The sequence below is a fragment of the Protopterus annectens genome, chromosome 7.part0, assembly GCF_019279795.1.
Source record: "Protopterus annectens isolate FY-2018-M chromosome 7.part0, PAN1.0, whole genome shotgun sequence".
In the NCBI taxonomy this organism is placed as follows: Eukaryota; Metazoa; Chordata; order Ceratodontiformes; family Protopteridae; genus Protopterus; species Protopterus annectens.
In genome coordinates this window covers 528,910,521-528,925,220 of record NC_056739.1, presented here as the reverse complement: position 1 = coordinate 528,925,220, position 14,700 = coordinate 528,910,521, and positions in this window count along the sequence as shown.

Here is a 14,700-nt window from a genome sequence, read left to right as displayed (position 1 = left end):
CAGGAAATACACCTACATAAGAATATTGCTGAGAGTAAAAGTCCCAGTAGTGAGCCCTTTTGCCTTCAGCTGTTTGCAGAATAATTTTCAGAAATTCTTCACTTGGGAGGGAGGGGGGGCAGCTATGCGTGAAGTAGACCTAGAGATAGCAGACAGTAAAACTCCCAGTAGTGACTAAATATATCCCTTTATAACACTACAGACATGCATGTATGGGTTATCTCTGGCAATGGTTATGCATTTTATGGGAATGTGACTAGCTTCTGGCCTCTAACTTGCCCTCCTCCACATAAGCATAACTGATGTCTGCCACCTTCTAGATGAGTACATTCAGAAAACCCAGGTGACACGTATCAAGGTAGCAGTCATTGTCACAAAGTATGAATGCATGATTATGCTGACTGTCCCCATTGTCCCTGATACACTGTTATACACATATGCACCTAGGGAGCCATGCAGATATACTTCCTTACCCTGCTGACATGTGTCTGCTGTGCCACCATGCCATCCTGTGCTGTTATATTGCCACTATGTGTCCATTGTATAACCCCTTAGACACCTGGAATAGACACATAAACAGGTCTGTGACACACCTGTCATTCTGTAACTCTACCATCAGTGTAACATCATGCAACAAAGATGCGCAGAATTTGATGTGTAGTCATGACACGTGCCATTTGCCAAGTGCCATCACAAAATAATATTGCACTACACAAGTACATGTAAAGTAATATAGTCAGCCTGTGCATCAGACACATATTTGCATGTCCTTGCATCTATGTCACAGAAGGCAGGGATGTGGCACAGGTATCTTCACATTCACAGGGTGTGGCATGGGGGTGCCAGATACCTAGGCTGTGCCAAACAGGTGACAGCATGAGTGTGTGGTTTAGATGGGCCATGGAGAGGTGCCATGTGTGTCTGTTGGTGACCTGCATGCAACAGTGGTGTTTGAATGTGTGCATGCATGCAGTCAATCCCAGTGCTAGCCCTACACGTGTTTATGTTGGACCATTGAACAGCTGACTGTCTCTAGCCATGAACATGTGAACTGGCTCTGCCAGAAGTAGCATTGGCACCACCATGCCCAAGGTCAGATGTGGTGCAAGTACCTGATGGTGACTGGAAAATGCTGTGGCTTTGTCCCACACAAGATCACCCAGGACAATGAGCCCATGGCCTTCAACATCGTGGTGTGGACAGCACACTACCCTCTGTAGCACTGTAGGTACTGCCAGTATGGCAGCATGACTGTGCATGGCCACATGGTCTTCCAGCAGATTGTGTTGCTGACCTTCATCCATGTGTCCAATGCCCAACTGCAACCAGATGTTCCAGCACAGATATCAGGTGGTCAAAGACTGACACTGTCTCAGCCTACCATATGTCCATGACAGCAGATAATTGATACAGTTTGTCCCCAATGCAGTGGAGGTAGTCAAGGATGTCAAACTGTGCCACATCCATAACCCTAAACATCTGTCTGGTGTTGCATTCAAAATGTGCCTGTGCCTCCATGATGGAAAGAAACATGTAGCGAGTGTCCTGTGATGTGACACTTGCAACAGGTGGTGGATGGACAACAGTTCCCCCTATGAGCACTGCTGTCAATCTGCCAGTGTGGGACCTCACCAGCTCTCTGGCTATTGCCAGTGTCTACACTCACTGAAGCCATAGCTGTCACACTGCCTGTTCAATGTCACCGCCCTCTGACTGTCCACTATCTGTGGCCTCTGGGGACTGGGTATGTGTGGGCATACTGACTGTGAGCAGTGACAATGGGGGCAGAAGACGGATGTCAACCTTTGCAACAGATTCACCCACCAGCAACCCTGCCTGTGCCTCACTATGGTCACCATCACCATCAGCATCCTATGAGACACTGACATCAGGCTGTGAGGGAGACACACTCCAACCCTCCCATTCATCTATGAGAAGCAAAACAACAGCAGTACATTACTACCTGCACTATTATGTATGGTAATCCACACAGACTCATACAGATGAGGATGCACAACTGCATTACAAGTCCCACATCTTCACATCTCTGCTCCCATGCACAATAAACTCACAACAACATACACAGACAAGTCAGGCCTGTTATAACATGCACATCAGCCACATCCAGTGAACATTGCCAGTACAATACACTTGTAAGATATGCAGTATTACAGTGTATGTGATAGAACTAAACATAACACCCAGTACACCTATATTGAGAATGATATGCCAGTAGTACTATCACTACCTCAAGTATGTACCATGAGTTTGGGTCTTTGCCCCCCACCACCATAATTATGGCTTTGTCCTTGGTTCTTGCTGTAGGAGGTTGACATGTATTTTAGGCATAGCTCTCAACCAAACAGGGACAAATGTCAACAGACACAGGGACTTAGCCAGAGCACATCAGGGTCATTCAGGGTCTATTTTACAATGTTAGAACTAATTATGTGAGACATGGACAGAATGAGAGGAGGTGAATTGCAGTACATCATTTGACATTACATGGGTTGTCACAATGTACTATGTGTAATCCAGTAGCTTTCCTACAACAGCTGACCATTGCTGGTGGGACTGAAGGGACAGAGCTGAGATGTGATTGAAATTAGGGACACTTGAGAGGCATGTGTGTAGGTGTAGGACAGCAGAATATCAATGACATGTCATCCCCATAGATCTAAGACAGGCTTATTGCTGTAATCTGTATTCGCCTTACCTCCATTCTTTCATGTTCATGCTGTTATATGTAGAAATCTGTTACATACCTGGTGGAGTACAGTACTTCTTTGTTGAACTGTGCTTCAAGTAATGTTTTGATAATACACTGTGTGTGTGTGTTAAGTCTCATACAGATCTGTTTTCCATAACAAGCTGCTTGCCTTTAAATGGTAGTGCTCATTGCCAGATAATTGCCTCTGCACCACTTTGTGGCTAAGACTTGCTAATTGCAGCCACAACAGCTGTATTGCACTATCATTGGCCAATGATATGCCACCTCAGTGCAATATATAAGACCTTCATATAGGCCTTGGCCCCTGTCTTAGTTTTTGGGATGGACATTACTGAGTTGTGGAGAATATAGCATTGCAAAAGGTAGGTACAAACACCATCCACTGTAGTGATTTTTGACATATGTCCACAGTTTTGCCTCATGTGTGTGATCTGTGTCCCATCCCATTGTGGTCACCTGCCAGTGCACTGGCAATCATTGTGGGCTGAGGGCAGTAAGAGATGACACACATGTGTGTCACACTGCATATCCATCAGACTATGCATGCTACTGCAATGGCTGTTATTTTGTCAACTTGTTGTCTTTGTAGGGGAAACTGTTACATATGTCCCTATCTATGGGCCTTTGCCCCACCTCCCATTAAGTACGGCTGTGTCCAGATCCCTTGTTCTAGGGGTTTGGGAGGTATGGTAGGTCTGTTTGCAACTACCTTTACATACAGCTGTGTATACAACACATAATGGGGAGTGTGAACATTTTGGTGGACAGCAAGCTGTACATGTAACTGTGCAAGCTGTGTTAGGCCTGTCATTATGGCAGAGCAGGGCAAGGGCATTCTATACAGTGTAATGGGGACATGTGTGTAAGGTACGTCTGTTATGCAACAGTGTGACTAACAGAGTAGTAGGCAACATATAGTTAGGCTATATGGCTGGATATGAGTAAACAGCTTGGATGGGGATGGTGTTGTGGAATTGGAGTCACATGTGCCTCCAGATGGTAGCAGTGTGACTGACATCCCTACTCATGGGCAGTTAACATTGCTCTTTCACTGGCCCAAAGGTTGCTGTGCTGGAGGCTGGGCACCAGGGCCAGCCTGCCCCACCAGGTTGGCCAGTGTGCCCTTAATCTAGTGCAGGCGATGTTCATAGCTCTGATGAATGATCCTGTGCACCATGGCCAGTAGTTGCTTTTGGGTGACTACTGCCCCTCTGCAACCACTCCCAGGGGGAGGCTGGGCCCTGTACCCTGAGGTGGTTCCACCTGATGCTGCAGGTGATGCAGGGGCAGCAGAGAGGGCACCACTAGGCTGGGTTCCAGATGTGCCAAGACCCAGTGCCATGGCCAGTTGAGGTAGGATAGGTAGATCGTGGGGAACCGGCCTACCCTGATGTGTTGCGGTGATGAAGGTATAGCAATAATTATAGGTTAGTTATGAATAATACATATTGTTAGTAATAACAGCATGCCAGAATAGTGGAAATAACATAAGTACATAATGCATATTATGAGAAACACAACAATAAACAGAACAGTCAGTATAATAACAGCATGCCAGTAACAGTTACAGCATAAGGCCAACAAAATAGATAATTTAACAAAATATGTTAATATGCAACCATAGCAAAACATAACATTAATAAAACACATGACCTAGAATACAGTTTAATGTAATAATATTTGTCAATAGTAAACCATAACCAATGAATAATAATAAATAAATGAAGATAAGGGTGGGGGGAGAGAGCGAAAAACAGTCCATTAGTACTATTATTGGCTACATATTTGACAACAGTACTACTTTCTACTCTACATGTCTGTCCTTTATTTATGTGCACAAGTCTCCTATAGCTGCTGTAGTGCATACATACCTCTCAAGCTATCCACATGGGACAGTATAGGCCAAGCAGTAACAACTGTGGGTACACAACTACACAGAACACTTGCACATCAGGTGGACCTATATAACTACCAAGGTGTACTGTGGGCTGATGTAGTGCTGCTATTTATGTAATCATGTTGATAATAAACCTGTGACAGAGGGATTAAACACTACTAATTATATTACATGACAACATGACACTTGAGAGAAATGCATCTGTACAGTAGAGAAATTAAATGATCATGCCTTGCTTGGCAGGCATGGGGTTGGAACCCAATAGCAGTGACTGCAGGGGACATCTGCATGGCATGTATGAATTGGCTGAAGCAACTTTTTTACAGACCCCCCAGGCATACAACCATACCAAGAATACACGCTACTTATTTCACTTTATTTTATTATTATAATATTTATTTCCTTTGTTATATGCTGTTTGATTCACATTTTTGGTAATGATTTCAACAGTCTGTGACATGTAAACACACAATTACTTACTGACAATATTGGCTACCGCACCCATTTACCTGTAGTTCCTGTGGAATGAGAATTTATGAGCATTATGTAGTGAAACCTAGCACTGGATTCAAACCATGGTCTGTGTGTGCCATAATGTACTTTATACTCTGCATTTAACAAACTGAGCTACTGAGTCACTGCTGATTGTCAATGGACTGCTATTTGCCTAGAGCTTACCTGGAAACAAAATATGACCTGGCAGTAGTACTACAGTTTTATACTAGACCGCAGTGACAGTAGAACACACATGCATGAAGTACAAGCATGACAGAGAACCTTAACTCACAGCCTACATACATATAGCTCAACTGCAATGGTTAAAACAAGACATTCCTGAGGTACACAGATTACCTTTCTGTTACTGGTATTGGTTCATGTAATATTGCAGAACGGGTGTCATAAGTCATTTCTTTCAAAACAGCTCTGAATCCACACTTATTGCACAGCAGACTTTATTGGCTATACATTCATGCAGGTACTGGTATTGTTTCATGTTTTTATTACACAGCAGTTATTATAATTAATTTCTTTCAAAACAGTTCTAATTCCACACTTATTGCATAATGGACTTTTTGGAAACACCTTCATGCAGTTCTTCGTATAGCTGTGGGTTTTTATTGCATGACAGTTGTGATTATGCAAATGCTACAATACAGCTCTAATGCCACAGTTAATGGACTACAAACTTCATTGTAAATAGTCTCTTACAGCTATTGCTTTACTCTTCTCTGCTTATTGCACTACAGTTGGCAGTATTCCCTTATTGCAGTGCATCTCTAAATCCACATTCATTGTGATACAATCTTTACTGTATATACCTAATTGCATTTAATGTTTTACTCTTTCTTGCTTATGTGACTATAATTAGCATACTACATCTGTACTCACCACACTCACTGTTCACTATGGCCAAGTGCCCAGCATGTGCCTCAATATTACAAGCTCTCTCCTCTGCAGCTGTTGGGAGAGAAGCACACCATTATGCATACCAGTTTAGCAGACATTTGGTTTAGATGTTGGTCTAATAGAGGCAAAATAACTTACAGACTTGTGGGGCATTCCCTGCCTGAGCTTCTAAGACCCAGGTGTCCAAGAGATCCCCCTTTTGATGCTTCAGGTCATCCTGGTGTTGATGAACTTGCTCACCTGTGCAGGGATACCTGTCATACTGATGAGTTCACATGCCAGCCAGTCCCAGGCCTCTGTTTTGCACTCTGAGCCCTGGAATCCTTCCAGCAGTGGCCGGTCATCATGTTTTTTACCAGGAGTCCAACCATGATCCTGGACTTCTGAATGCCCCAATGCTGCACCCAGAAGCATAAGCCTTCTCCGATGCCTGCTGTAGTCACTGAACAGCCAACAGATTATGCTGTATTCTTGCCTAGTAAGCTTAATATAGTCTGTTTTCCCACCCTTACATGTCATTGGGCAATATTTAAAAATGCGATGCTTTGCTTAGTAGCACGCAAACCAGCACAGCTAAGCTGAGCAGTGCGCAAACCTGAAGACCCATATGCTTAGCAGTGCTTAGTATTGCTCAAACCAGCCAAGCAGAGCCAAGCAGTGCATAAACATTTTCAGCTGTTACTGTGTTTATGCAGTGCTTAACAGGTCTTACCAGATCTAAGCAGAGTTTAGTGCAGTGCAGCAGGCCATAATTTAAACATAATTGCCATAATTTGTATTTCAAAAATGAATGCTTATTTTCCTTTCCATGTATTCAAATCCTGTACCTACTGCTCATGAGGCTGTGACTCTACCTATGTAGCAAAATGGGTCAGTGAAATTCTGCTATATCTTTACATATACCTCTGAGCTATATATAAGCACTGCTGAGCACCACACCACTCCATGCAAACCTGCTCAGCTACACTTAAACCTGACATTTACAAAAATAATTAAATGCATCCTTTTTCTATTTTTAGATGTCCGGCAGGTGTCTCAGCATCACTTAGTATTGTTGCGCTCCATGCCACAGCTTGCAAGCATGTTTTTTTAAATAAAAAAAATACATTGCTATACTACAGTTGGACAGTGTAGGGAGTGTCTTACCCATCTGCAGACACAGTTAGTACTACACTCCCTACCCTGATCCAATAACCATGTTCCTCATCTCTCCCACAGCAATGGGCCAGGATTAATATGCATGGTGCTCTGCTGAGGGGGAACCATGTACATGGACATAGTACCATTCCATGTAGGCTCAAGACTAGGCCTACATGGATTTTATTAAATCCTGAGAAGTGAGCTTGCCATTAGAAGAAGGCAATTTTTAGCAAAGAGCAGTGCTTCAACTGATATGCCACTGAACTGCAAGCCTAAGGTTTACTGACAATGTGCAAAAATGTCTTACTGCTAGTAAGAACATAAAAGGAAAGATTGGGTACACTTTCCTACTTCCTTTCATTAATCTCAATAAAGGGGACAGTTCTAAATTAAGGACAAATGCTTGGCTTTCATGGCATGGATAAAGTCATTAGGATTACAAAGGCCAGCATGACTTTCCACAGGTATGACTGTCTTATGAAATCAATGGATTTTTCAGTTTTAAAATAGCACATGCCTGACTGACTCCTACCATGACTGAACAGCATGCAACCTATGATGTTTTGGGAAAGATATTCCTCTTTATTGCCTTGTAACAACCTGCCAGTATCTAAATCTGAAATATTTGGAAACTGACCCTCCACATTTCCCATTCCTAGTACAAGGAAGCCGTTGCCTGTCATCACCAGAGCTCTCTCTCTTTAGGGTGAATTTTCTCTGTGCTAGTAAACTGCCTAGAAAAATTTAGGTTGCATAATAGTTTGGGCAGCTTACAACTATAATCTTATTTGCTTCTTGGGTGCAATAAATGTCCACTTAGCCCATTTCCTTCCCTGTCAGATTCCTGATCCTCAACTTCACACAATAGACTCAAATTGATTAAGAGATGAGCACCTTGTTTTGAAAATCTTGAAAGGCTATGCATGCACCTTCATGTGGTCAGACTGAAATTAAGGGAATAGTGCTAGAAAAATTCCTGAAATGGTTTCTGCATTTAGAAAATTCATGGTTGTATGAGCTGTGCATCATCCATACTGAGTGATTCCCCCTTCTACAATATCATGTGACCACAGAATTGGTACATATCAATAAGGTGTGAAGGAAGATAAATTCTTTCATGTTTGTGGCACAGAGTGTCTGCAAAACAGTTTAAAGTTAATTTGCCTATAGCACTGCCAGGCGTATTATGGGGACAATATGCATGAGGTGATTTGCTTGTGAGAAGTTATCTTTTGTGTACTAGTATTTGATCCCTGCAGTTCTGAGACATGTCACAGGTTTATTTGACAATGGATATGATGTTTTGTGACATTTACTTCTGGCAGTTTAGTGTTGGTTTGATTCCTTCCATCTTCATTTGTCCACAGCATGATTCTGAACAAGTCACTTAGCCAACTTGCGCTCTATGTTTCCTCCTGAAAAGACACACTTGTGCTTACTGTTTTACCTGGATGTCAAATTTATAAAATAAAAATGTCTGGCTTTGATATTTTTTCAAAGTCACAAAAATGGTATATTTTCAAAGGAAACTACAATTGCTAACATTAAAAGAAGCATATTTAATCATAACTTTGTAAAAGGTAAAACTGAACAAGAAAAACTTATTAACAAAGAAGCCCGAGTGAGCAACTATTGTTCTCTAGACTGCTGGAAAGACACACAGACAGTTTGGGCACTTAGGATGATAGGCACCAACTGGCCTGGAAACAAGTCAAAGATGCAGTGTGAGAAATTGTTACACTCACTAGAGAGCACTAATCTTGTATTCCTTTTAGGGGAATTGTTAACAGTATTCATTTGATGTCAATAGCTCTGGTTTAAGTCTGAGCTTTCTTTGGATGGAGAAGATACCTGCCTTCATTGTCCTACTTGTGGTACATGCATTTTTATATCCTCTGAACTTTGAATATGAATTATAAAAGAGTGTCTGGCTTCATAGAATCTTAAAGTACCATTGGCAGCATCATCTAAATTAAAGTTCAGATGTCTTACTGGTAGAGATGGCAGACATGAACAAATTGACTGATGATTTCCAAAGGAGAGTATTTAGTAAGCAATATTGCTTATGAGGTTATCACTGTTAGTAAAACTTCTCAAGTGTGGATCATTCTTTGAAGCAGGAATAGCAGCAAAATTGCCTGGATCAGTGATCCTGTTCTGCAGTCCTTGAAAACTGTTTAATCTGTGTAGGTACTGTAATATTTACCTTAGGTTGGTTTAAAGGTTAGCTTGCTAGAATTGAAGACCAGTTACATCATAGGTTCAACACTTCATTTCCCCAATGTGCATTTCCATCCCTAGAGAATGATTGCCATTTTTATACTCATTAGGAAAACATGACTTCTCAGTTTCTCCTAGTCTGTGTCTTTTCTATCATAGACAGCTTCTCAGTGCACAATATGCTAGGGTTGAATGACATCTCATAATGCTTTCACCATATATTCATCTCCCTTGCTATTGCTGAACAATGCTTATTACAACTGAAAACATTTTTCTAAGAAAGGCCAACACATCAAGGAACCCAGACCAATTTTTATTTTGCACCCATTTAGACTATAAAGCTATCTATTCTCAAAATGAATGACTCTTTTACTCTGTACTGTCATATAAAGTTGCATTATTTCTCTTTCCTTGGATTGCGAAACTGTTAACCTTTTATAGTCTAAAGGTGAATTGCCACAGAAGTACCACCACTTGCAAGCCAATAATAACTTAGGCTAACTCAGGCAAGGAATGCATGACTAGAAACACACAAAACATCACTTTTGATGACTCAAAATGTGAGGTTTCTCCTCACCAGTAGTAGAGTCATACGAGACAGCTCTTAATATGCTGCTGAAGCCTCAGACTCCAAGAATGTCAGCCATGACAGCATTAGAGTACTTCAGATCCTATAACACCAGAGTTGACACTGAAGTGAGTGTCAGCACTGAGGTAACAGGCCCAGTGTGAAAGACTGGTGCCTAGACCACTGGATCTGAAAAGCACACCAGGAAAGGAACTAATAGTGGGGCATATGGCCTGAAGCAATTGCCTTCAGAGTCAAAGGAGAAGATATGACTACCATATTGAGCTGCATCTTATGAACGGCCCTTATCACGCAATCCAGATCTGCTTCTGAAGTACTGTCTGACCTGAGGGATATTAGCAATGATGCAGAGGAAGGTTGTGAGTTGACTTGATGGAACTCTTTCTTTGATGACCTCTGGGCAGCTGGTCATTAAGGTGAGGTGTCCTATACAATAATTGGCACAATATGCTCTGGATCCAGTGGTGGAAAACATGTAAGGGTCTGAGCAATTAGTACATCTATCCTCAAAGTTTTCAGAGCTCAGGAAGGTCTTAAACAGTCAGAAGATCTATTTCTCAACTCTGTATCCTTGCATTTAAGGACTTTCTCAATGGTTTTCTTGGTTTTGGCCAAGTCAATATACAAGGACAATAATTGTTTTAATTTAAATTTGATCTTCCTGTCTGCCAATGTTCTGGAGCCAGACTCACACAAATCTAACATTCCACTTACAGGTGTGGCACTCCCAAGTGCACATCTCAAAGCCCATGGGTGCTTGGAGGGAATCTTATGGCCCCACATGGAGCATTTTTTGAAGCTTCTATTATTATCCTTACTCACTGAAGAACCTCAGCAGAACAAGTCACAACAACAACAATATCAAAATTAGTATCAAATGTCAACAACACTATCTTTTCCTACAAAATAGCAAAAAATACCAAAAAGCTAATAAGGTTTAGTTATCCTTAGCAAATTAAATATATTTTTTAATCACCACTCACTGGAGGAAAACATCTGAAAGAAATGATTGTTACAACTATTTAGATATCTGAAAATTATTATCACTTTCTATTAGAAAATACAATACAAGAAAAAAATGTATGCTAAATAACTGAGGTGAAGCACTTAGCTACAAGTGTCAGAGATCCATGTCTTGACACAATGGTGGCCAATGGGTTCTGAGCTAACAGGGACACCAGTGTATTATGTGAGGGAACCTCTTAAAGGGGTTCAAGGCTATGGCACTAATGCTGTCAGATTAGACCTAACAAGTTACTCGAGGACCCACACATGTCAGATCAGACAGAATGAAAAGGATCTGTATTTCCTCCATGTTATGTTCAAGACAGAAGGATAATACAGCTGTGTAGGAATATTATTTTGTATCACATTTGTCTGACATGGGAGAAAGCTATTCATATCTAATTCATGCAGGAAGATGTGTTGAGATGATCGCCCAAGTGAGCTAATCACAGAAAGCGCAGGTGTGTAAGTCCTACCTACCTGTAACTGCAAATGCTTGTAGAACACACTGCCTTACTGGAATATGGGTAATAGTGCCCTGCTACTCTGTCTCTGTTAGTCCACCAAAACTGAAAGATCCCCCACCTGTCTGTCCCTCTGTCATTGGGTGTTATGGACCAATCACTTGAGAAGATAGGGACTTTCTTTCAGACCCACATATAAGGCTCTTTCAGTTTTCTAACGTCCAGAAGGAAATGAAGATGAAATCACAAACTTGCAAATGCCTACTGTTCCTAACCAAAACATGCATACACACATACACACCACAAAAAAGGTTGCTCAGCTAACTTAGTGGCAACTCTAACACCAAACTATGTACATCTGAACAGTGGTATGCTAGGTTGGTATTGCCAGTAAGGCAGTGTATTCTAGGAACATCTATTATTACAGGTAAGTAGGACTTAAAACACCTGAGCTACATTCAACAAGCACACAGCTTTACTGGTCTAAGGGTGGATTCCCAAAAAATATCCAACCTGGAAGGAGGAAGGATAAGGGTCCAAGAGCCCTTAGCAAAGCCTAGTCTGAATTTGGAAAAGGCATTCTGCTTGTAGTGCTTCTTAAAAGTCTGGACATATCCACTTTTTTCAATATTCCCCTGAAGATGAAAATACCCAGGTAGAATGCACCTTTACCTTGCCTGGATTCACCTTGCCATGGTGTATGTAACAAAAAGCAATAGCAAAGGACAACCAATGAGCAATGTTTACATAGAGATATGTTGACCGTTCCTTTCCCCTTATTAGGAAATAATAAGCCTCTCAGCCTTTTTGAGAGGCTTTGTTCTGTCAAGGTAGTACCTAAGCTGCCGATGCACATCCAAGGTATGATGTATCCCCTTTCCCTTATTCTTAGGTTCTGGAAAAAACACAGGAAGGTTAATAGATTGACTGAGAGGGAATTCTGAGACCACTTTCTGCATGAAAGAGGAGTTAGTGCATAGCACAACCCTATCACTGTGGAAAATCAGGTAAGTTTGCCCCACAATGACAGCTTGCAGCTCACAGACTCACTTTGCTGATGTCAGAGCAATAAGCAAAACATTTTATCATGTTAAGACCTTCATATCAACCTGAGTGGCAGGTTCAAAAGGTGGTAAGGGGGTCTCATATGCGATACTCCTTTCATGAACTGTTTTACCAAAAGAGAAGAAAAAAGAGGGGGGATCCATTGACAGACAATTAGAAATAGCCCTTGGTGGATGAATATGATAAGCCATCCCTAATGTAGTTCACACAAATAATTCAAGACCAGTGGGATGTTAACCTCAAGGGACCCTCTGCACCATTTTAAGCACCACTTACAAAATCTCATCCATTTCTGAACAAAAGATTTTCTAGTAGCAGGTTTTCTGACTTCCTTTAACACCTGCTGTATATCCTCATTAAACAAGTGCCTAAATGGAGTAAAAATTGAATCACCCAAGCTATTAGCTGTAGTTGATCCTTAGACTGTGTGTGTAAATACAGATTGTGTGGAGGTCTGTGACAATTGCTCTTGAACAATACCATTAAATGGGAAAGACAAGATTGCCTGTGCCAGTAGGGGGTCATCACAATGATTTCAGGTATTTCTTTGTGAACCTTCAGAAGTGATTTGTGAATCAGTGGAAAAGGTGGAAATGCATACAGAACAATTCCCGTCCAAGGGAAGAGAATACATTCTGTCCTCCAAGCATGGCTGCATGGATGTCTGGAAAAGAATATCTTCAGCTGTCTGTTTTGAAAGGAGGCAAACAGATCTATTTGAAGTATTCCCCACATCTGGACCAGATCCTGGAACACCACTACCTTGAGCAGTCACTCATGCGGATCTGCCAAGGATCTACTTAGTCTGTCTGCCATAAGAATTAACTACAATGGTATATATGATGCCTGAAGAGTTAGAAAATGCTATAAAGTCAGCCTCCAGTTTGTCACTGCCAAATAGCACAGAGTTTATGACCTTGAACCCACCTTGTTTGTTGAGGTACAACATCATTGTGGTGTACATAACCACCAAAAGATGACCCAAAATCCATAGTTGTTGAAGGATTTTCAAGGCATGGATCACTGCCAACATATCCTTGATATTGATGTGGTACTATGTATCCTTGGGCCCCAAGTGGCCTGCACTTGAACTCCCACTGACACCGCTCCCTAAGTGGACTTGAAAAAATCTCTCTGGACCCACTGTGCTAGAACAGGAAGGAAGAAGGGAAGTCCTGGACTGATATTCAACTGTGTTCTCCACCACTAAAACTCTCATCTGATGAAGGGCAGCACTAGTAACTTAGATTCCAGGGAATGTAGGTGCTGAGTAGTATTCTGGACATATCACTGAATAGTCCTCATGTAGAGATAGGCCGGTGGTATCATGAGAAAAACTGGTGCCATAAATTCAAGAATTTTAAGGATTCTCTTGCCAAGGTGAAGTTCCTTCAGGAGGATTCCTGAAATACTATCTGATAAGACAGGGCATTGTCTTTGGGAAGAAAGACCATTCTTTTGTCTGAGTCAATTAAGTACCTCAGGAAGACAAGTCTTCGTGAGGGTGTCAGGCATGATTTATGAAGGTTCAACTTGATCTCTATCTGAGAGAGTAAGATTTAGACCTTCTGTTGTGATTTCAAACTCAAGAATAGAGACTCTGCATAGAAAAAGTCAGAGTGAGGAAAGTTGTCAATGCCAAGAGTGCGGTAGTGAGCCGCTATCAGAGCAAGGCATTTGTTAAATACTCAAGAAGCAGTGGATAGCCTCAAAGGTCAATGCTGAGAACTGATAGTGTGAAAAAGACACAACAAATCTCAGATATCAGTTGAAGCGAAGAGCAATGGGGATAGCGTGGTATGCATCCTTCAAGCCCGGCTCACCATGAAGCAGCACTCTGGCAAAGAAGGAAGTACACTCTGCAGGTGACCTTGATAAAGGTATTCAGAAAGGAAAGGGCAAGCATTCATCTCAATGGCAGGTCTTTTTTTGGAACAAGGAAAATTCTGAAGTAAAAAATTTTCATCCTTTCTGAAAGGGGGACTGGCTCTATGACCCCTGAGCCCTCCATTTGCTAGACTATAGGAGGAAATCTTATTTTATATTATATATATATATATATATATATATATATATATATATATATATATATATATATATATGGGTCTACTTTTTCTTACTGAAAAATCATTCTTTCGAAAAGAAAAAGTATCAGCCCATTTAAGTGAAAGTGCACCTAAAC